The 23,265-nt window shown below is 45.3% G+C and overlaps 1 protein-coding gene across 4 annotated transcripts in view; it reads right to left on the bottom strand.

The window, feature by feature from the left end:
- The window catches only part of MID1 (midline 1), a 547,050-nt gene that overhangs the window by 183,885 nt on the left and 339,900 nt on the right, over window positions 1–23,265 (bottom strand). The window contains exon 1 of one of the 4 annotated variants that reach the window (XM_053891845.1): window positions 14,400–14,898. The exons of 2 other annotated variants lie outside the window; for them this stretch is intronic. The gene's annotated coding sequence lies outside the window, so the exon portion shown is untranslated. Of the gene's footprint in view, window positions 1–13,438; window positions 13,557–14,399; window positions 14,899–23,265 lie in introns of those variants that run through there. One more of the 4 variants, XM_053891846.1, reaches the window with a different exon arrangement.

Raw genomic sequence — 23,265 nt, 5'->3', positions numbered from 1 at the left:
TTATAAAGGAGAGATCTATTTCCTGTTACTGCTTCAGATGCTCTTACAGTCATTATTGACATGGGATTTACAGGGGCACCTGTCGGGCTTAATCGGAAGGTGACTCTTGATCTTGGGTCGTGAGTTCAAGCGAGCCCCATATCGGGTGTAGAGGTGACTTAAATGTAAGTCAGTAAATAAATTAAATAAATAAACTTAAAAGGGAGACTTTAAAGCAGTATTCACAATTCCCACAGACCCGGTTACGTCATTGGATCTCACTTCCTTTAACTGCCCTGTTCTCTTTTTGAAACAGTGGCTAAAATCAGAATTTTGCATTCCTCCTCTTCATGAGTCAAGTTCAGAGATTAAAACAAGAAATATGAACAAGGGGGTCTGGGTGGCTCAGTTGGTGAAGTGTCCGGCTCTTGGTTTTGGCACAGGTCATGATCTCACAGTTTGTGGGCTCAAGATCTGTGTCGGGCTCTGTGCCGACAGTGTGGAGCCTGCTTGGGATTCTCTCTCTGTCCCTCTCTCTCTGCTCCTCCCCTGCTCACTCTCTCTCTCTCAAAAAATGAAATGAAATGAAATGAGATGAAATGAAATGAAATGAAATGAAATGAAATGAAATGAAATAAATACCTTTGGAAAAGAAACAAAACAAAACAAAACAAAATGATAACAGGAGTTAGCTACCTCTTTTTAAAAGCATTTGGTGGGGGCGCCTGGGTGGCTCAGTCGGTCAAGCGTCCGACTTCGGCTCGAGTCATGATCTCGCAGTCCGTGAGTTCGAGCCCCGCGTCAGGCTCTGTGCTGACAGCTCGGAGCCTGGAGCCTGCTTCACATTCTGTGTCTCCCTCTCTCTCTGCTCCCTCCCTGCTCATGCTGTGTCTCTCTCTGTCTCAAAAATAAATAAACATTAAAAAAAATTAAAAAAAAATAAAAAATAAATAAAAGCATTTGGCGAATGACCTAGGAACACTGCCTTCTGTATGCTGACCTGTTTTCTTCTGCAATAGCTTCATTGACATGCCATTCTCCTATCATATAATTCACTCATTTAATATGTACAAGTCAGCATTTTTTTTTGTATATTCATGGAATTGTGCCACGATCACCACAATCTCATTTGAGAATAGTCTCGTGACCCGTAAGAGAAAATCTTGTATCCATTAGCAATCACTCCCTACTCCTATTACCCTCTGCTCCCAGCCCCAACAACCACTCATCTTTCTTCCGTTTCTATGGATTTGCCTAATGTAGACATTTCATATAAATGGAATCATACGTGACTAAGGCATGTATGAGTACCTCGTTCCTTTTTATTGCCGAATAATATTCCATTGTATGGATGTACATTTTATTTATCCATTCAGCAGTTGATGGACATTTGGGTTGTCTCCACTTGTTGGCTTTTTTTGTTGTTGTTGCTAAAGATATAGATGGGCTTTTTTTTTGTTGCTGTCAAAGATACAGATGCTTTTATTCATTTTCTTAAATGTTCATTTATTTTTGAGAGAGAGACAGTGTGAGCGAGGGAGGGGCAGAGAGAGAGAGAGAGGGAGACACAGAATCTGAAATAGGCTCCAGGCTCTGAGCTATCAGCAGAGAGCCCGACGCGGGGCTTGAACTCACGAACAGTGAGATCAGACCTCAGCTGAAGTTGGACATTCCACGGACTGAGCCACCCAGGTGCCCCGGAACTGCTGGACTGTTTTCAAAGCGGCTGCACCATTTCACATCCCGCCAAAAAGTCCTTTTCTTCATCTGAGCTGACAAAGTCACTCTGATGACTCCTGTCATTTACTGTAATCAGTAAACTTCAGTCCCTTCTCTTACACACTTCTGGGTCTGGCCAGTGGAAACATGGGAGAGTATATATGCTCCACCATGAGTTCAGAAAAGTGATCAGGAATTAAAATGAAAAACAAGGAGGGGGGGCGCCTGGCTGGCTCAGTTGGTACAGCATGTGACTCTTGATCTCAGGGTCGTGAGTTCAAGCCCTGTGTTGGGCGTGGAGCCTACTTTAAAGAAAAAAGGAAAACAAGGGAATTAAGGATGTGGTTTTTGATTCTACATCCGGAGTGTGAACCACCTTTTGGCAAGGAAATTTTAAATTTTCATTTGCACCAAACGTGCACGCACAGACACAATTCAATTGGCCAACAATAAAAAACAAACCAAATCAACCAACCAGTCAAACAGAATGTCTACTTTGGGAGTTTGAACTGTTTTTTATAGCTTTACAGTTTTCAACAGCAAGAGATATTCTTGGCTATGAAGACATCCATGCAAAAGTCCTCACATCTGCTTCTTGCCCACAGACACACAGCTATTTAAAAAAATCTCCAAAGAGGTATGAATAAACCTTTCATAATCGCAAGGATTCTTAAGTTTCTAGACAGGGATTGATACGGACCCTGGCTTTCAAGGCAAGCTGGGACACCTTCTGGAATTTAACACACGTGCTTGGCCCTGGCGAATGCAGTAACAGTCGATGGGAGTTGGATTGGTTCTTTTATGCACAAAACCAGCAACAGTCTGGCTAGCTCTTTCTGTGTGGCCAGAAAGGTGCATGCTGGGAGAGGGATGTACACGGTTCCTGGACTGGCAATGCTAGGCAGCTGGGGTTGAGGCGGCCATTTCTTCTTCTTCGCCTTGATTCTTACAATATCCATCAGTAGGTGTTTTTTGACTCGTTCTTATCTGTGACCTACGTGGCCTGGTTTCAGCTAAGCCAATACCAAGCTAGAAGGGAGAACTGTGCGGGATGTTTCTCTCATTCCATCGTCTCCCCTGTGTCACTCCCAACCGTGACAACCACACAGAGCTTGGGCTGTGGAACAGCTTCGAGCAGGGATGGCTGGCAGGTGTTGAGTGAAAATGGAAGAAACGAAGAGGAAGAAGCAATGAGTAAAGAGAAAAAAAAGAGAGCGTGAAATGGGGAGAGAGTCTGTCATGAGGCAAAGGTCAAAAGTGGGTAAGGGTGGCAAAGGACAAAAAAGACAAGAGAGATGAATCCTTGGGCTGAAGGTATTAGCAAAGGATACTCTCCCGGGATCACCCCAGTTCCCACTGAGGGCTTCATGTCCTTGGCTTGTGCAGCAATTCACTGATCATGCCAAATTGAGTTTGCAAATGGCTTCAAACCTCAGCAGGAGTTACCAGTGGTTTCTAGATTCTCAAACTGACATCGAAACACAAAATAACCTTGACGAACTGAAATAAAATATTGCAAAGCAAATCGAAGAAATCTCTATCACGTTATAGAATAGCACACAAATAGAATATCAAAAATTTTAACAATGTTTCTTTCTTTCTTTTTCAGGGAGAGAGGGAGAGGGAGAGGGAGAGAGGGAGAGGGGGAGGGGCAGAGAGAGGGAGAGAGAGAATCCCAAGCGGACTCCACACTGTCAGAGCAGAGCCGGATGCTGGGCTTGAACTCATGAACCGTGAGATCACGATCTGAGCTGAAATCAAGAGTCGGATGCTCAACCGACTGAGCTGCCCAGGTGCCCCCCCAAATCAAAGTTTTTAAAAAACGGGAGGGGGGTTTAGAAAGCTACTCAGCTAACTAATAGCAAGCACTGATTCTCAAAGTCAGTTGAATATGGAGGCACACTAAAGTATTAGAAAGGGCTCCTGAGGAAATCTGGCCAAACTATTTCAAAGGTTCTCTCCCTAGTTCTGAGCCCCACGATTAAAGAGGGATGTGGGGAGGCGGGAAGGAGTTCACAGAAAACCCACAAAGAAGCAAACCCACAAAGAAGATCAAAGGGTTGAAGAAGGGGCCCTGAGAGGAGAGTCAGGGAGCTGAAAAATTCAACCTGAAGAGGAGAAGGTTCTGGAGATCATTTCACTACGGTCCTCAGCTACATGAGGAGCCTTTCATGGGTGAGGTGGCCACCCGTTCTCCATTTCCACTACGGATGGACAGAGGGGCAAAAGGCTTAAATATGCAACATATTAACAATACTCAGTTAAGTACAAGGAATTTCTTGACGCGAGAGATGGCAGACAATGAGATGGGCTCCTGACCGTGGATGGGAATAAGGGATATCCTTCTCTGGTGTCTTAGAAAAGAGGTTAAGACTCCCATAGGCTCGGGGTGGCTCACAGACCTTGCCACCTGGAGCTGGGGGAAGGATGGGCGCGTGGCTATATTCTACCATTCCACACCACACACTCGGGTACTTTGGTTTTTACTTCAGACTCACATACGCATCGTTTGCCCGGCCAAATCTCTCACATTTCTAGTCACATTTCAAGACACAAAATGTCTCGCCTGGCATACCACTTTGAGACACAGCCATTTCATCTGTGAAAAAGCGCACTGGAAAATATCTGTTGAAGAGTGGGAATTTCTTGAAGGAAAAAAAGTCAGCTAAACAAGACTCACAGGGGTGGGGGTGGGGTAAGGCACCTCGGAGTGCATGCTGGGATTAGGGCTAATTAAGATGTTGACTGAATCTATGCTAATCATGTCCCACCAGACTCTGCTGGATTAGTATGTAAATTGGTAAACTCCGTTCTGAAATTGCCCTACCAGCTGAGGTCTAATTACTGACTAGACATAACAAATAATAATGGGATTTGTATTTTAGGATGTTTAATTATGGAAATACACGTCTGGAAAAAATACCAGTTGTAGCGCACGGAAAGCAAATTCATAATGTTTTACCGAAGGTTTATGAAATTTTACACCTCTAATAAGAGCACCATGAACTGGGCTGGCGGGGGGGGGGGGGGGCGTCCTTGCAGAGATCTAGCATTGGGGAAGGAGGACCAGAATCATAAGGATTAATTCGCGGCTGGAGTAATTTCCCCAAAGCTTCTCAAAGACTGTTTCATTGCTGATACACAGCATCTTGTGAGGTTTTAGTTCTATCACCAAAAGCCCTGGAACTCATCCATGTAGAATAACCCAGATGCTATGGATTTAGCAACGCTACCCTGTCATAGCACGCATTCAGATGGAATTAAAAGCAACAGGCCAACGATCTTTGTAGGAAACTAGTCCCCTTTGTAGGAATCTTCACCAAAATTAGTTTAGGACGTTGAAATCATTGAATTGATAGATCAGAAAGTGGTTCGTCCAATTCTGAAGCGAGAGAGCCTATTTCAGGGTTTTAGAGAAAAGCAGCTTGAGCTCTAGAATTCACCGAACGCGCAGCCTGGGACAGAAACTTCTTTGCAGCCATTCATTGCATCATTCTGTGACCCTTTCCAAAAAGTCACTAACATAGGGAGAGTTACACACAGAATCTCAGACAGAGTGGTGATAGCTGCCTGTATTTGCCCACCATCCTGGTGTACCTCACATAAATTTAAAGGCATACGGGTAATCATTAAGTCTTTATTAGGTCTTACATCAGAAAATAAATTATTCATGTTATTCTAATATGTACTGATATCTTTACAGCCCTTCTGCCCTCATGTAGCTAAACAGATCTCATTTGCACATCATTTTTATTTTAATTTAGGACAGTTTTGTTACGAAAATATAAGGCTTAAGTGCCTATTATGTCCCAATTACGTGCCAATTTCCCACACTTTTCTTGCGTCTACACAGGGCACTGCAAACAAGAGAGATTGCACGTAATTAACAAAGGTGGAGGTTTCCCTTGCACGACTAAGAAGTTTTCGAATGTTTGCTCTCGCCGTCACGTGGCAAGAGGAGAGGTGTTACGGACACGATTCAGAAAGGAAGCTTGTGTTTACAGTAGTTTCAAGCCTCTATATAGCTGAAGTTACCTACGTATATGAAAATTAAATTTGTTGATCACCGTACTTTGAATTAGTGACAATAGAGCGTTACCTTCTATAGGGGAGAGTCGCACACCATTACCGTGACCCGAGGCTTTCTAAACTTTGCAATGGAAACTTATTGAATAAGATAATTTTTGCTGGAGACCTCAGGTTATTTGTCTTTGCAGATCTTATTGGCATAGCGATAACTGTATTTATTTAGGGTTCCACTCCGGGTTTTAGCTTCTTTTTTCATTAGTGGAGGGAAAAATCTGAGCAAATTTTCCCTTTCCATATGACACTGAGCTCTCACCTTTAAGCATTGCTATTAAGCCTGCGTGATGACATCTTCCTGTAGGCAATATATCACTGAAAATGTTATTTTAAATGCTATTTCCCAATGCCCAAAGGCACCTGTCAGCAATTATATATTATTTACTATTAAAACTAATCATGACCTACTCTAAGCACTGAACCCGGGGTCAGAAACTCTGGGATGATAATTCTAGCTCTGTCCCCTTGTTGTCATGAGTTTTGGGAGAAGTCAACGTGGGGTTAGAATGTGGGGAAGGTTCACTGGAAGTGTTTTGCCAACACATATGCAAGCAGAGTGTAAGCCTGAACAGATGTCATCTTGAATGTAAATCTAGCTATTGGCTAGCAAGCTATCGGATAAATCTCGCATTTCCTGGAATTCTCACTTTGAGGCAAATGATACAATTGCAGAGAGTTATCTTTTCAACGAATGGCTTTGAAATCCTCTCTCATGAAATCAAGCTGCAGATGATTTTTTTTATTTTTTGTTAAAATTTGCATCCAAATTAGTTAGCATATAGCGCAACAATGATTTCAGGAGTAGATTCCTTAGTGCCCCTTCCCCATTGAGCCCATCCCCCCTCCCACAACCCCTCCAGGAACCCTCTGTTTGTTCTCCATGTTTACGAGTCTCTTCTGTTTTGTCCCCCTCCCTGTTTTTATATTATTTGTGTTTCCCTTCCCTTATGTTCATCTGTTTTGTCTCTTAAAGTCCTCATATGAGTGAAGTCATATGATTTTTGTCCTTCTCTGACTGACTCATTTCACTTAGCATGATACCCTCCAGTTCCATCCACGCAGTTGCAAATGGCAAGATTTCATTGTTTTTGATTGCCGAGGAATACTCCATTGTATATATAAGCCACATCTTCTTTATCCATTCATCTATCGATGGACATTTGGGCTCTTTCTGTACTTTGGCTATTGTCGATAGTGCTGCTATAAACATGGGGGTGCACGTGTCCCTTCGAAACAGCACACCTGGATCCCGTGGATAAATGCCTAGCAGTGCAACTGCTGGGTCGTAGGGTAGTTCTATTTTTAGCTTTTTGAGGAACCTCCATACTGTTTTCCAGAGTGGCTGCACCAGCTTGCATTCCCACAGATGATTTTTTTAAGTCTATTTATTTATTTTTGAGAGACAGAGAGATTGACGGAAGGGCGGAGAAAGAAGGAGAAAGAGAGAATCCCAAGCGGGCTCCACACTGTCAGCGCAGAACCCAACATGGGGCTTGAACTCACGAACCGTGAGATCATGACCTGAGCTGAAGGCAAGAGTCGACGCTCAACCGACTGGGCCCCCCAGGCGTCTCAAAGCTGCAGGTGATCTTGATAAATAGGAATATTGGTTCCAAAATGTGCCTGCCTTCGGTCAAGGGGACGTAAGCAAACCCTCCTAGTTTGCTGTTCAAATGGAGTTCAAGTCTGGCCGTGCCATTCTCTGAGAGTCTCGGATTATAAGGAGGAGTCTTTCTAACACATATCACAAGGAGCAAATGAAATGAAATGTATGCCCAACACACAGTGGATACCAGATAGCTGTTTGTTAAAGAAATGTCCAGTAGAAAAGGTTAACCAGAACAAAATTTTTCTATCACATCAATTAAGAAGCAAAGTTAAGGGGCCAGTTTTCCTATCTTCTGAGTGACCTAGCTATAAAAGAAGAAAAAGTATTGCATTCGTATGTATAATATCTTTGGTATTTGTTACCTAATGATTTGTTACCGAATGATGACTACATTACTATATTCCATATATATGATGGATAGAGCTCATCGGCACAGGTCCTGTAATTGCACATTATTATTTCTGCAAAGATTATAGAATAGTTCAAAGAAGATAAAAAGAGAATGTTAAAAAGAAGTATACATATTATCTTTCTTGGTAAGGATGACTTTTCTTTTAAAGACCAACTACAACTGAGTGATACTGAAATCCTCATGCACACAGTACAGCCCCACCCAACAGCCCAGTCGACGATAATGACCATGAAGAACAACCATAGCAAAATACCAGAACCTTAAAAAATGGAAACATCATTTTAGGATTCCTGACGCATTTGAAACTTTTATGTCAAGGTGGTTCTGCCTGGCACATTGAACCCACGTCCTCGAAGCACACGTCGTAGCTGAGTGAGAAACTAGATGCTGGGGTTGAAATTTCGCTCTGTCGATCGTGATGCTGTGACCTCAGGCAGGTTCCTGAACTTCACGTGTCTCTACGTTGAGTCCTCCTTCTATAAGACAGAGCGAGTTTTATAGCACTGTCATAGGGTTCAATGGGAGGATGGACAGAAAGCACCCAGCACTGAGTCATTTGACGGACACCTGTAATGCCCCTGCATCTGACCGTCTCGGCCTTCTCGCTGCTTTGCGTCTCCCACTCCTTTTAGAAAAGGACTACACCCTCACTTCGGATTTATCCAGAGGGCCTTGGAACCATTTCATTTCTGATCAGCTCTTTTTTCTGGCTGCAATATGGGTTTCTCTGTGTGGATATAAATTCTTAGAGAGCAGGGGAATAAGATATTTGTTTTATTTTGTCATTACGCCCAGTCCAGTGCTCCACACGAATGTTTTCTTTTATCGTGAATAACACGCTGCCGATGGCCAGGAGTCTATAGGAATTTGCCTCAGAAAACTTCACAGTTCATCTTGAAATGTACAGATAGCTCTCATACTAAATATCCCATAAGATTAAAATGAGCTGTTAAGCGAGGCAGTAGAGTGTAAGAATTAAACCCATGGAGCCCGCAGCCAGACTACTTGGCTTCCGATCCTTTCCTTCCCCCTTGCCAATGGCTTGAATAGCCTCTCTGCCTCAGTTTCTTCATCTGAACAATGGGTTGATAATGCTACTTAATATCTACCTAAGAGGGTTGGATTTTGAACTACGTGAGCAAAGGGGTGTTTCTGGCCACCACTGCTGCCGCAGCTCTGAGCGCAGTGTGCACACGCCTTCTCGGTGTCACCTACCCTCCCTCCCTCCCCATCATCCATCCAAGTTACCTAAGCCACAGAGTCTTTCCTCTCGGCTGTCCTGCCAATGCACTGTTTCTAATATCTCTCAGACTCCTCCCTCTGTCCCTCCTCTCAGAGACTGCCACGTGGCTTGCTCTCAACTCCTCTCTCCTACATTCCCGTTGGTGTCCCAGTCGGGCCTCCATTTCTAGAGGGTTTTTTTTCCATAAGCTTGGTAACATGAGAACCTGATTATTTCTCCTCTCCACTTGAAACCCTCCTGTGGCTCCCAATTACCCACAAGAGCATGGAATCAGTAAATATTATAGGGGCGCCCGGGGGGCACTCAGTCGGTTAAGCCGCGACTCTTGACCTTGGCACAGGTCACGATCCCACGGTTCGGGAGCCGGAGCCCCGCGTGGGGCTCTGTGCTGACAGCTCGGAGCCTGGGGCCTGCTTGGGATTCTCTGTCTCCCTCTCTCTCTGCCCCTCCCCTGCTCGTGCTCTCTTTCTCTCTCTCTCTCAAAATAAACAAACTAAAAAAATTTTTTTACAAAGAAATATTTTAAAAGGTGTGGTGGCCAGGACAATGGCCCCCCAAAGACGTCCGTGCTCTAATTCTCCAACCTTGTGAACGTGTTACGTTACGTGGCAAATGGGACTTGGCAGCTGTTATTAAGGATGTTGGGCGGGGAAGATTCTCTTGGATTAGCTTCGTGGGTCTAATGTGATCCCAAGGATCTTTATAAGGGAGAGAAGAAGGCGGGAGAGTCAGACTCAGAGAAGGAGATGGGCCGATGGACAGATGTGAGAGTGACGTGGAGGCCATGAGCCAAGGAATGTGGGCGGCCTCTAGAAACTGGAAAAGGAAGGAACAGATGCTCCCCTGGAGCCTCCAGAAGGAACGCAGCCGGGCTGGCATCTCGGTTTGAAACCCATCTCGGGCTTCAGACCGATAGGGCTGTAGGAAAATGCGTAAAAAACATGTAGTGTTTTAAGACACTTCCTTTTGGGTAATTTGTCACAGCAGTGATGGAAAAGCAATTCGCAGGCAACTGGATAGCTAGTGCCGACTAAATAAACGTGTTGAGGTCAGTCAATGGCTGTGCTGTGAAGGGGCCAGACCCGCATCGCATCGATAGGTTTAGAAGTGTTCTTCCTTAATGCCGCGCCATTGTTTCCTTTCTCTCAACTAATAGCTTTCGAAGCGGGGCGGGGGGGGGGGGGGGGGGGGGGGGGGGGGGGGGGGGATGCATTCCCGAGGTTTCCACAACCCAGTCCTTTCCTCTGCTTCCCTGTTGGAGGCGGGAAGCCAGGCGAGTGGGGATGGAAACGCACGTCTCTATACAAAGAGAGGAGACTGGAGCGTTTCTATTCTAACCTAATATGTTGTTTCTGTCTTGATGTTCCAAAAGCAGTTTCTACACATAAACATGTACGGCACCTGTCCGATCCCTGCTTACATTATGTCCGCTGTCAGCTCATAAAGGAACTTGGGGAACAGGCTGAAACTGTCAAGGGAGATTCTCTGGAAGCATTAAGATAAGCTGTAGGGAATTATCAATTGATATGGGATCTGGGAAGAAAGACGGGGGAGGGGGGGTGTTAAGAGGGCCATACAGACGTGGCTAAAAAGTGCTTTCTTTTGTTGGCTACCCTAGCAGTTGCACGACATGATTTCATTCTTTAATCATCGGGGCTTCGGTGTCCTCATCTTTAAAATGGGCCTAATAATACCCATTTTGCAGAGCCGTTGAGAAGATTAAATAATAACATGCTTGTGAGGAGGCCAAGGCAGTGTCTGCTACGTGGCGAATTCAAGAAACATTCATTTCTTTCCCATGATGCCCTTTTCCCACTGATAGCACCGTGAGTCATGTACATTATGGTGACATATCATTTAACAAAGCAAACGCACGTGACCAAAACCATCTGACAGAAAAGACCTAATATATCAAGGGAAAACATGAGAAGGGACAGTCATTTATAAGCTGGAAAGATTTGAAGCTGGCTCAAACGTGTTGCTCCTTATTTTCCGAACTTGTACAAAGGCCAAATTAATTCATGAGAAATCTTATTTTTGAATTATTTAAATGCCCAGCGATGAGACTAACGCACAGCAGGTCTTGTGCAGTGTGAGAGGATTACGGATGAACCCAACTCCCAGGTTCTAAGTAGCCAGTAATAGACTTTAATGTATCAATAATTCAGAAGAATGAGCATTTTCTGTTAGTGCCGAAACCACACCGGCAACTGTGAGAACGGCAAAGGTTGGTCTTTTCCCTTCTAGCCTTGGCTGTCTCTGTGAGGAACTGCACCAAAATAGAGTTTTCATCTCTAACAGCAAACGTGGGCCACTCCAGTGACACCCGGGCACTCAATAAATGTACGCCAGATGAACGAAAATCTCACAGGGCGGTAGTGAAAAACAACCCGCCGAGGTATTTGAAAAGATCAACCTGGAAAGAAAATCAATTCTAATAAACCCGATGCTCTCAGACTCGGATATTATGAAGGTAAATAGTCTTCGAGACTGAAATGATCAGAACTTGAAAACCTCCCAGGTGTCCTCGGGAGTCCGCAGATAAATTGATTAGCTGCTATTTCACACTCAGAACCCCCAAATTAACAGCCCGCCTTCCGTAAGCAATTCCCAGAGGCAAAGATAAAACTGTTGGGTTGAATTCACATTTTCAGTTGTAGAAGAATAAACTGAAATTGAAAGGGAATCGGCTCCCCCCCCCCCTTTTTTTTTGGTAAAGCATCCGGCAGGCAAATGATGAACTCATTGTAAAGAAAGAGCGTATGTGTTTTTCAAGTGGTCATGTTCACGTGCGCGCAAAGAAGCTATGTAAATAGCCACATACCTTTTAAGAGAGTTGATTGTTACGAACGAAATAAATGACACGCATTTTCAATTTTGGAATATTCTAATAATCAGGTCATCGAAGACTGCAGAATTAGGTAGAAAAAGCTCTCTGGGCCTAATTTCAATTGAAGTTAAAACTGCAGACCTGGGCAACTGGTTGGTGTTTGGTGTTGAATCATTTGACTCGATCGTTGTTTTCGTGACGCAAAGATTCAACTGGAATGATAGTAAGTGGAAGATTTGGTATACGTTAAGTTAAGAAACTCAACACCTGCCATCAGAACTTTGCATGGAGCGTGGCTTCTGGTTTTATTTTAATGAGAAGGAACAACAGCGCAGAGAGCCAGCTACATGAGGCGGCGTCCAAACTTTCTTGGGGGGGGGGACAACAACAGCAGGGAGGACCACCCACTCCTTGTGGGGTGGGGGAGGGGCTGGCAGGGTTCGCAGGAATTCCGTTCTCAGCTCTGAGAACAGGCTTCTGGATTTGTCCCTCACAGGGACAGCAGCTGTCTGTTGCTCATATCTTCTCCATACCTAGTCCGACTCAGGACTTAGGTAGTCTTTGCAGAATAATTTGCCTCAAACTAAATTTCTAAACTATTCCTGCTTAAGTTTCCCAAGGTACAATAAGAGGATGTATGTACAGATAGATAGATATCGATATCGATAATATGTATATAAATATCTAGATATAAAACAAAAGTGTGTGTATTTACATACGTGTATGTGTGTGTGTGTGTGTGTGTGTGCATATATATGTATAATATATCCACACAAATACCAAAATTCATTCTAAAAACAACAAAATGGAATATTTGGGAATAACACGTGCCGGGTAACGTGTGGCAAGCTGAGTCCTTGAAAACGCTGAAGGAGACGTGGCACCTAAACTTTCTGACTCTGGGGTGGCTTCCTCATTTCTTGTTTCCAATGAGGACGCTGGCTGAGTACCAAGTAGAGAATACATACTTCTACACGACTAACTCAAAATTCCATTTTCCTCATTTTAGTGGGACCCCTCTCCCCTTATCTCACGCCGTCTGGAACTTACTTTGGGGGCCACTGGGTTTATTAGCAGTGGTGTGGGTCTGCACAGTCCTAGTTACACAGCCCTAGGTGAAACGTGCATTCTCATAGGAAAACAGGCGATTTGGGATTTTCCAGAAAGGCCCGATCCCCCCCCCCCCACCCCATGCAGCTATACCTCCAAATGAATCAAATTTAGATAGAAGTCCTTTAAAAATATGATCATCCTATATAAAAATACGATTACCCAGGTGCATTCGTATATGGAGTATGGTTTCCGCGTGCGCATATGCTTTGTTTAAGTCAGTTGCTCCAAAGTGACGCTAATCAAGTTTGGGAAAAGTAAAAATGACGCTATGGCTACCAGCCCTTTGTGCGGGGGAAACGGCGCCTTTCTCACGCGTTAGGCAGAGACAATGCAGGATGTCCCCAGAATCGCCAACCCATCTCCCTTCCTTCCACCACGGATACTTTAATAAAGCAACTAGAGTAGCATCTCAGAGCAGTAGGAAAACAACAACAACAACATGAGCCTTACCAGTTTCTCCTACGGTAGACGAAGGAAAAGAACCCCCACCCCCGGCCGCTCTAGGCCAGGGACCTGGGTGTCTCAGAGTCACTTCGGTGAGGGGACCAAGAAAGCTGAAGTCTTCCTTCCCTCTGCCTGGTTTCTCCCCAGCAACCTCTCAGGATCTTTCTCACAAAGCACTCTCCTATTCTCTAATCCCCTCGCAAGGAGAGCCGGCACACACACCGAATGACTTGTGCAGAACCGCCTCTCCTGGGGAGCGGGAGGGAGGGGGGGGGGGGCGGAGGGTGTTTGCGGGCATTGATCCCTGCCAGGCGGATCCTCACGGAGGCATCCGGCCCCCTGCGCTCCTCCGCCGCGGGACACGCGGTACCAAACCCCGGGCCGGGCCGGCTCCCCGGCCAGGCGTGGGGACCAGCATTCTGAGCTTGCCGGTACCCTGGGTACCCTCCGCGCCCCGGGCGGTATCTCCCAGGGATGGGAAAGGTGGCTCAGCCTAAACCTTCACCTCCCGACACTCCCTCCCGGGACAGAACCGGTGCACCCAAGTTGCGCAGAAATCGGCCGGAAGGTTTGTCCGGGGGCTCATTTGCCCCCGAAGTGCAGAGAGACTGGAGCGCGAAGAAAAGGCGCATCATTAAACATGACAACGGGGATCTGCACGCTCGCTCAGAGGTCCCGAACAGGGCCGTTTTCGCAAGAGTTCTTTTTTTTTGGGGGGGTGGGGGGGGAACCCCGGCAAACACAAGCGCCTCGCTGAGCGGCGAGGGCACGACCCTTTTTAAGATTTACAGTTTACCTGATCTTCCCGGAGGACAGGCTTCACCCTTGTATTTTACAGCAACAGTCACACCTTCCGGATCCAAATCCCCCTCTCGCTGAAGACAAATACCTCATATGTGTTTCCCACATGCCAGAATCAATGTGGAATGCCCCCCTCTCCCCTCAAGGTTTCGAAAAGAAGACTTACCTTTTGCTTCTATCATTTAAAGCCCCGGAACAGATAAATCAAGGGGGAGACAAGCAGATGGCCCGATTCTACATTTTGCAACGAGGGCTGTTTGCCTCCGAGTCATTATTTCTAAGGAAACGCTGCTGTGCTGCTGTCTCTGTTCGGCAGCGTGCCATTTGGGCCTTTGAAACAAAATGAATCTGCTTCACACCACGAGCTCTACCGCGTCCTAACACTCCCCTCTCTCCAAAGAAAACCGCCTCCGCTTGGTGACAATGCCACATCTCCATGGCAAGCGTGGACCTGGGGCGCACGGCAAATGCTATGACTTCTCCGTCCTGCCTGACTTCAGTTTTCCCATTCCGCTTTGCTGGGGTTGTGGACGCAGGACAGGGTACCAAACGTAGTGGGCAGAGAATCCAGGCCGAAGAAAACAAAAGCGCAGAACTCAATAGTCTAAGAGTTTAGTACCTGAGAGCAGAATAGTAAAACCTACAAAAGGGACATTTTCCTTGTCTTTTTATATCGGCATTAAACCCTCGCACGATGACACCACTATCTTTCTGTTGTGCACCATTTAAGAGATTTGGCATTAAAATTACACGCGAGCAACTGCCACCATATTCAAAGTGTCTGTACAGGGGCCCCCCCGGGTGGCTCGGGCGGTTAAGCGTCCAACCTCTACTCAGGTCATCATCTCGCGGTCCGTGAGTTCGAGCCCCGCGTCGGGCTCTGCACTGGTGGTGTTGAGCCTGCTTGGGATCCTCTCCCTCTACCTCTCTCTCTCTCTCTCTCTCTGCCCCTTCCCCACTGGCACTCTCTCTCAAAATAAATAAATACACTTAAAAAAAATAAAGTGTCCGTATAAAGACTTTCAGATTTAACTGGAACTCAGTGAATGTCACATTTTCCTCCTCATTATCTACTGACATATAGCTCTTGAATTAACCTCGGCCTCTTTGCCCATTTCTGCGTCTCAGTTATTCTCTGCACTAGTCCGTGCCACCCATCTTAACATTTAAGATAATACTTGGGAAATCCACTTGAACTTCGAATACAAAGTTACTTGCAAGTAAAAGCCCTAATATCTTAAAGATTTTCATCACCACCTCTGTCCTTTTCACCCACTTACATTTTGGATGTTTAGCACAAGGAAAGGAAAGGACCCAGAAGGTATCTATAGCTACATCCACATCTACATCTATTTAAGATATCTATCTAGTGATGAATGACCCATAAATCTATCTACGTAAAAATAAAAAACTTTCACATGGCAAAAAGATAGCATAAGCCAAGTCAAAAGAAATGATGGGAGGTGCCTGGGTGGCTCAGTCGGTTAAGTGTTGGTTTCAGCTCAGGTCACAATCTCACGGTCGGTGAGTTGGAGCCCTGGGTCGGGCTCTGCGCTGACAGTGTGGAGCCTGCTTGGGATTCTCTGTCTCCCTCTCTCTCTCTGCCCTTGCCCTGCTTGCTGTCTATCTCTCTCTCTAAATAAATAAACATTAAAAAAAAAAAAAGGAAATGGTGAGCTGGGACAGAGGGCTAATCTCCTTCATGTTTCACAAGCGCCTAACCTTTGAAAAGAGAAAAGCCTACTACCCAAACGAAAAATGGGCAACGGTTATGCAACACAGGAGATGTATAATTGATCCTGAAATATACAGAAAGGTGTTCTTTCTCATTTGCAATAACAAAAATGCAAATGAAAGCTATCCCAAGGTATGGTTTCTTGCCCGACAGAGTAGACCAAATCCAAGGGCACAGCCCCATACCACCATTGGTGAGGCCCTGGGGAAACAGGTGCTCTCACAGGTTGCTGATGGAAGTACAAAATACTGCCACAAATACGGAGGGAATTTGGCAGGAAGTGGTAAGTTGACAGATGCCTGTACCCTTCTATCCACAGACTCGTAACCTAACATGTCACACATTCAAGCAAAATCACAGAAACGACACAGATGCCCAGCAGTAGACTGATGCAACTGCGGAAAGGGATGTCCCATCTCCGAGCCCCCCTCTGGACGAATGCCCAGGTAACCAAAACAAGGTGCGGAGAAAGGCATGGGCGGAGATCGATGAGGAAAGTGCAGTGGGAAGACTAGAAGCCTATATACGCATGTGCCTATATTTGCCAAAAAAAGGAAATCTGGAAGGGTGACCGAGAATCTAACAAAAATAGTTTCTTATAGGGAGAGGGAGTGAATGGGGTGGAAAGGGAAGAAGTGGACATAAGACTCCTCTGTGTCATTCTTTCATGTCAGGGGTTGGCAAACCAAGGCCTGACGTCCAAAAGGATCCTTGGCTTATTTTTGTAAATCAAGTTTTATGAGAACACGGCCATGCCCATTCATCGCATATTGTCCATGGCTGCTTTCGAGCCATGGTGGTGCAACGGAGTCCCTGTGCTGAGTGGTGAACCGCATGGCCTCCAGAGTGAAAAATGTTTACTATCTGGCCTTTTACAGAAAAAAGCTGCTGCTCCCTAATCTGTGTGATGAGTTTTAGCACAACGCAAGAGACAGTCGTAAGAAGGTGCGGTAGACGTCCCTACGTTTACGGTAGAAACCATCAAAGATGGTAAGTTGAGGTCCGAGTACTTGTGTTCAAGTCCTAGTTGTCTCTGATCATTTAGCTTCCCTGGATTTGCTTTCATCATGTACAAAGTGATGACTCCTTGGCTTGTTATGAAGCGTAAATGAAACAAGGAAAACAAATATGGAAGCACCTTGTAAACCCTAAACTACTATACCACCTAAGATATTATTATTAATCTTATTATATTGGAAGGTGACAGGTACACACATACGTAATTAGTAAGGACAATTAATAACAGAATAGCCATGACGCTATAAATTTGCAGAACTTAACATTAAAATGTTGCCTTTAGGGGCTCCTGGGTGGCTCAGTCGGTTGAGCGTCCGACTTTGGCTCAGGTCATGATCTCACAGTTCGTGGGTTCGAGCCCCGCGTCGGGCTCTGTGCTGACAGCTCAGTGCCTGGAGCCTGCTTCGGATTCTGTGTCTCCCTCTCTCTCTGCCCCTCCCCGCTCACACTCTGTCTCTCACTCTGTCTCAAAAAGAAACATTAAAAAAGGATGTTTTTTTAAAGAAAAAAAAAAAACATTGTCTTTAAACTTTTCTCCACTTAAGGTTTTCTCCATTTTTAGGTTATAATTATATCAGCTCTGGTCACATGGTAACTCTCAGCACTTGTCTGTCCTCTCCAACCAGTCAAGCCATTGTGGCTGGTCAGCTGACAATATTGACTCAGAGGTAAAGCCCTACCCAAGACAAGGTCGGTCTTCACACTGCAGTAGAATTATTTAATCTTCAGAAAGGTCTAGAAATTTCTAGACTTGAAGATATCTTTCAGTTCTAGCAATTAAAATCCACCTAATAAAGTTATCTTACTATGAAGGGTGGTATATTAAGTGACTAAGTGTATCTGGAATCCATCTGGGGATTATATGTGACAAATACATACTCAGGCTTGAGTAAGAAACTCTGATCCTCAAAGTTCAAGTTTGTATCATCACTTTTTCTTCTTAATTTAAATATTTGAACGATTTACCTTTAACTTAAAAGCCAGCATTTCTTTTCGATAGAAATATCAGTAGTTTTTTTCCTATACTCAATGATCTTTCCTTTTCAGTTATCAAATCTCTAGTGACTGATTTTGCCAAAGCATTTTATTTTTTTAATGCTTATTTGTTTTTGAGAGAAAGGAAGAGACAGAGCACGAGTGGGGGGCGTGCAGAGAGAGAGGGAGACACGGAATCCGAAGCAGGCTCCAGGCTCCGAGCTGTCAGCACAGAGCCCGACGCAGGGCTCGAACTCACGAACCGTGAGATCGTGACCTGAACCGAAGTCAGACGCTTAACTGACTGAGGTACCCAGACGCTCCCAAAGTATTTTAAATTTAACTACTTCTAAACCATACATATCTGTGAGCCTCTAAACTGCATTAAAGTGAATTGCCCCAGATTTGCATCAAAATCCCTTAAAATATGCATATCATTTGACCTGTACTACTTTTAGGGAATAATATTGAGGAAATAATGCTACACATACCATCCCGTACCCAGACACAGACACACACGCACGCATGTGTGTGTGCACGTGTGTGATGTTTATATTAGGAAAGCAACAACAACAACAACAACAACATCAAAACACTAGTAACGCCTGAAACGTCTAAAAGCAAGGAGTCCGCTATAAAAGGTGTAGTGCGGTCATTCAAAGGAACATTGCTATTCCCGGTATCTACTGCTGTGCAACAAACTACCTGGAAATTTACTGACTTAGGAAACAAGCCGCATGCATCTTTCTCACAAATCTATGTTTTTGGAAGGGCTCAGTGGGGACAGCTGCCTCGGTTCTATTTGGCATCGGTTGCTGCGGCTTGGAGGTTGGAGTCATCTGAAGACTCACTTCTCACATGGTTGGCAGTTGATGCTGGCTGTTGCCTGAGACCTTAGCTGGGGGCTGCTGGCTAGAACAGCTACACACAGCCTCTCCCATGTGTCACGGGCTTCCTCATAATGTGGTGGCTGGCTTCCAAGGCTGAGTGTCCCAAGGTAAGCAGAAGCTATCACTTTTATTTATTTTATTTTATTTTGTTAACATGTATTCATTTTTGAGAAAGAGGGACAGAGCATGAGCAGGGGAGGGGCAGAGAGAGAAGGAGACACAGAATCCAAAGCAGGCTCCGGGCTCCGAGCTGTCAGCACAGAGCCCGACGCGGGGCTTGAACTCACAAGCTGTGAGATCATGACCTGAGCTGAAGTCAGAAGCTCAACTGACTGAGCCCCCCAGGCGCCCCAAAACCATCAACTTTTGTGATCTCTCTTGGAAGTCGTATGGTGTCACTTCTAGTGGATTGAGGCAGTCATAAAGCTGCACCCAGGTTCAGGGTAAGGGGACATAGATCCTTCCTCTTGGTGGGGCATGACAAGGTTCAGAAAGTGACGCGGGTGGGGGGGTGAATAAAAAGGGTGCTGTCCCTATTTTGGGAAGTATAATCTTTCTTAATTATGCAGGCATTAGAAGGATATAGCAGATCTATGTTTATTGGCATGAAAGGACATTCCAATGCCAGTGAATGCTGAGTTGACAGAAGAGCAAATATGATGCCATCCAGTAGAAATACCACGGGCACCTAATAGACACTCAATAAACCTTTGTCGAATAAATCTTTGTACAGAAATGAATTCTGTTTTATGTTCATGTCTATATTGTTTAATGTTTATTTGTTTACTTAGAGAGAGAGAGAGAGAGCATGTGTGAGTGTGGGAGGGCAAGAGAGAGAGAGGGAGAGAGAGAATCCCAAGTCGACTTCCTGCTGTCAGCCCAGAGCCTGACCCGGGGCTCGATCTCAGGAACTGTGAACTCATGGCCTGAGCCGAAATCGAGAGTCAGCTGCTCAACCAACTGAGCCACCCAGGCACCCCGCATCGTGTCTTTTTTAAAGTGTCATGATTTTTCATCTTTAACAACTCTATTGAGAGATCATTTACAGATCATAAAATTTATCCACTTTGAATGACTTTTAGTAAATTCACCAAGTTCTGTATCCGTCACCACAAGTCAGTTTTAGAACCTTTCCATCATCCAAACAAGACCTCTGTGCCAGTTTGCAGTTTCTCCCTGTTCCTCTCCTCGGGCCCGGGCCACTCCTTCCTGTTTCTATAGATCTGTCTTTTCTGGACAGTTAATACCAATGGAATCACACAGCACACTCTTTTTGAACATCATCCATGTAGTAACATGGATCATGACTCCATTGGTTTTTATCGCTGAACAGTATGTGTAGCTGCTCATCAAACGTACCATAAGAACACTCAGGTGTAACCATTTCTTTGGGTCTTCGTTTCTTTATGGAGTCTCTTGGGTCACGTGAAATTTATATTAAATGTATGCTATTCTCTTGTTACTCTGTCTTTTGTTACAGAGGCCCCAGCCACTAGTGGACATAGAAAGGTAGAAGAAAAATATACTTGTCCTCTCCTCCAAGAGTATTTGCGTTTGGTTGATTCATTCCACAAATCCGTATCAAGTGTCTCTTGTGTGCCGGTCCACTGTCCTAGATGATGAGTTGATACTGACGTATAGGAAATGAATGGTGTCCCTGCTTTCCAGGGGTTTTAGTCGATTTGGGGGAAAACCCCTCAACTTGAGGGAATAATACAGTGCACAAGAACTACAGAATGAGAGGTACAAGTGGCATTCTAGCACGGCGCAGCAAAATCTAACTTCTATGGTTTTGTGAGCATCCCCTTGGAACTCCAGACTCGGGAGAAAGATTATTTTAAGCTGAAGACATCTGAGATTCAACAGATGCGGAAGGAAGTCTTTCTCGGCGCTTTCCTTATCTGACTGAAAGCAGAAACTTCTGGGCAATGAGGACTGCCATAAATTCCCTCTTCCGAGTGGCTTCTACTCCTCGGAGAGAGACCAAGGGTAAACCTACCAGAAATCCCCCCTCCAGGGGAGCCTCATGGTCATGGAGAAGACAGAAAGGTTACTGGTACCTGCATAAGCAACCATTATCATAAACATTTTTTCTCCTAAAAGCCCATTTGGCTTGCCTAAAGACCCCCCCCCCAGGAGTCTTTTCTCCCCACTGTTTCCCCTAAGTTAGGTATAAGCCCCAAATTCTAACCACCCCTTGGAGTTACTCATCACCAAGCCTTCCCACCACCAAGCCTTAAGGGCATTGCACATGCCAGCGGACTCTGCCTGTTCTCTTGCTCATCTGTCTGTCCGTTGAAATGTGCAGCTCCCCGCCCCCCTCCCCCAATCTCTAAACCTAAGAACGTAGAGGAAAGGCTTTTCCTTCCCAACAGTTTTTTTTTTTTTCTAGAAGAACCAACTTCCATGAAGAATAAATAGGAATTAACCAGGTAGGGTGGGAGGGATGGTGGAGAGCGGTCCAGGGAGAGAGTCCTGTACAAAGACCAAGAACTAAGAGAGAACAACACTCGGGGCGACAGAGGTGAAAGCTCACCAGGGCTGAAATGTGAGTTGTAGAAAGGAGGGTGACAAAATAGGGTTAGAAAAATATGCAGGGGCTAGGCTGTGCTGTCAGATATGAAAGCCACCAGCTCCGTGTGAGGACTGATCATCTTGAATGTAGCAAGTCTGAGGGGTGCTGTAGATGGAAAAATACACACCAGAGTGCAAAAACTTAGTATGAGAAAAGAATGTAAAATATCTCATTCATAATTTTTAAAAGACTGCTTGTATGTTGAAATGATACTAACTTGGATGTCGGGTTAAAGCAAATACATTGTTGAAATCAATTTTTTAAAGGTTTTATTTATTTTGAGAGAGAGAGAGAGACAAAGATGGGGGGAAGGGGCAGAGAGAGAGACAGAGAGAAAAAATCCCAAGCAGGATTCACACTTGCAGCGTGATTCACACTGCAGCGCAGAGCCGGATGCGGGACTCGAACTCACGAACCGCGAGTCACGACCCGAGCTGACGCTGGGCGCTTAACCGACTGAGCCACCCAGGTGCCCGTATTACAATCAATTTTTGAAAACTAATTAATTCATTAATAATTTTGCTACCTGAAAAATGCTAATTACGTGTGTGTCTGGCATTACACTTCTATTGGATGGTGCTGCTCTAGACCAGCGAGGGCCTGGCAAGCTAGGGTGGGACTTGTTTGTAGGACAGTGTCGTATCCAAAAATCACACTGACTAAGAAATCGCCAGCAACAATTTCACCCATGTACAGCGCGGCTCAAAACTGCGCTGCCTGGGGCAAACCGAAGGCTGGGCTTTCTCCATAATCAACCCAAGTGATCTTTGGAAAACCGTTTTTTTGAGACGTCATCAGCAGATCAATTCTCTTGTACCTTTACTTTCTTGGACGTTCGCTACACCTCCGTCCATTTCAAGGAACAGGGGGCAGGGATATCTCCCGGCTCCCGGTACCATTCATCCTATTTGTAAAAGAAATCTACCAGGTGGTTTTGCTTTTCAGTTACAAAAATCTGCTACTTCCTCCAAGAAATAGAAACAATGGATTAACAGGGCTCCTCACAGCAGGAGAAAATGCTGACTTTCTTCTACAAAGGGACACCACTGCCAGCCCTTAATGGCTCTTTACTGATCCATCCAAGGATCAACATTCAAAGGACTGGATCCCAGACTGCCTCAGGGGACATTCCCTAAACTCAAATTACGGCCGAAACAAAACCAAAAGAAACCCAGAGAGAAACCCGAAGAAACTTGGAGCAGGGGAATCGGGGGATGAGAATTGTCTCTCTTCGGCGGGAGCTCTCAAAATCAGGAGACCGGGGCAGGGGGGGGGGGGGGGACGATTTATACAGGACTGCCTGCGTCCACTCATCACTGATGACTTTTTTTTCTCCATAAAAAGAATCCAGTTGGAGTCTAATAAAAAAAAGAAAAGCTCGAATATCTTTACTGATGATGCAGTGTGTTTGTTTAAAAACCCGTAAGACTCCTGCGAATTGATGGAAGGCTTTGGTCTCCTTCTAAATATCTGGCATGGTGTCTGCGGGTGTCCCGTGGCGGTGGTTTGTTTTCGGAGCCGAGGTTGGGAGGCAGGGCGTGGCTGCACGCTGACATGTGGTGCCCCGTGATGTAAAGCAGGTTTTCACCATCGTGGCACTAACGACCTCTGGGGCCGGATCATTCTCTGCTGTGGGGGCCTGTCCGGCGCAGTACAAAACGTTTAGCGGGATCCTCGGACTCTACTCATCAGATGCTAGCAGCGGCACCCACACCCGAGTCCAGACTTTGCCTTCGTCCTCCTCTTGAGAACCACTGAAGTCATCCCTTCAAATACAGCATCGGTAGGGACACCGGCTTCAAAGCATCGCTGTGGGTGTTCCCAGCTGTTTCTTACTCCT

Source organism: Panthera pardus, unplaced genomic scaffold (genome assembly GCF_024362965.1).
Source record: "Panthera pardus isolate Hobbes unplaced genomic scaffold, ASM2436296v1 HiC_scaffold_27, whole genome shotgun sequence".
NCBI lineage: Eukaryota > Metazoa > Chordata > Mammalia > Carnivora > Felidae > Panthera > Panthera pardus.
Note: the sequence above shows the minus strand (reverse complement) of the source record. Positions and strands in the feature narration are given on the sequence as shown.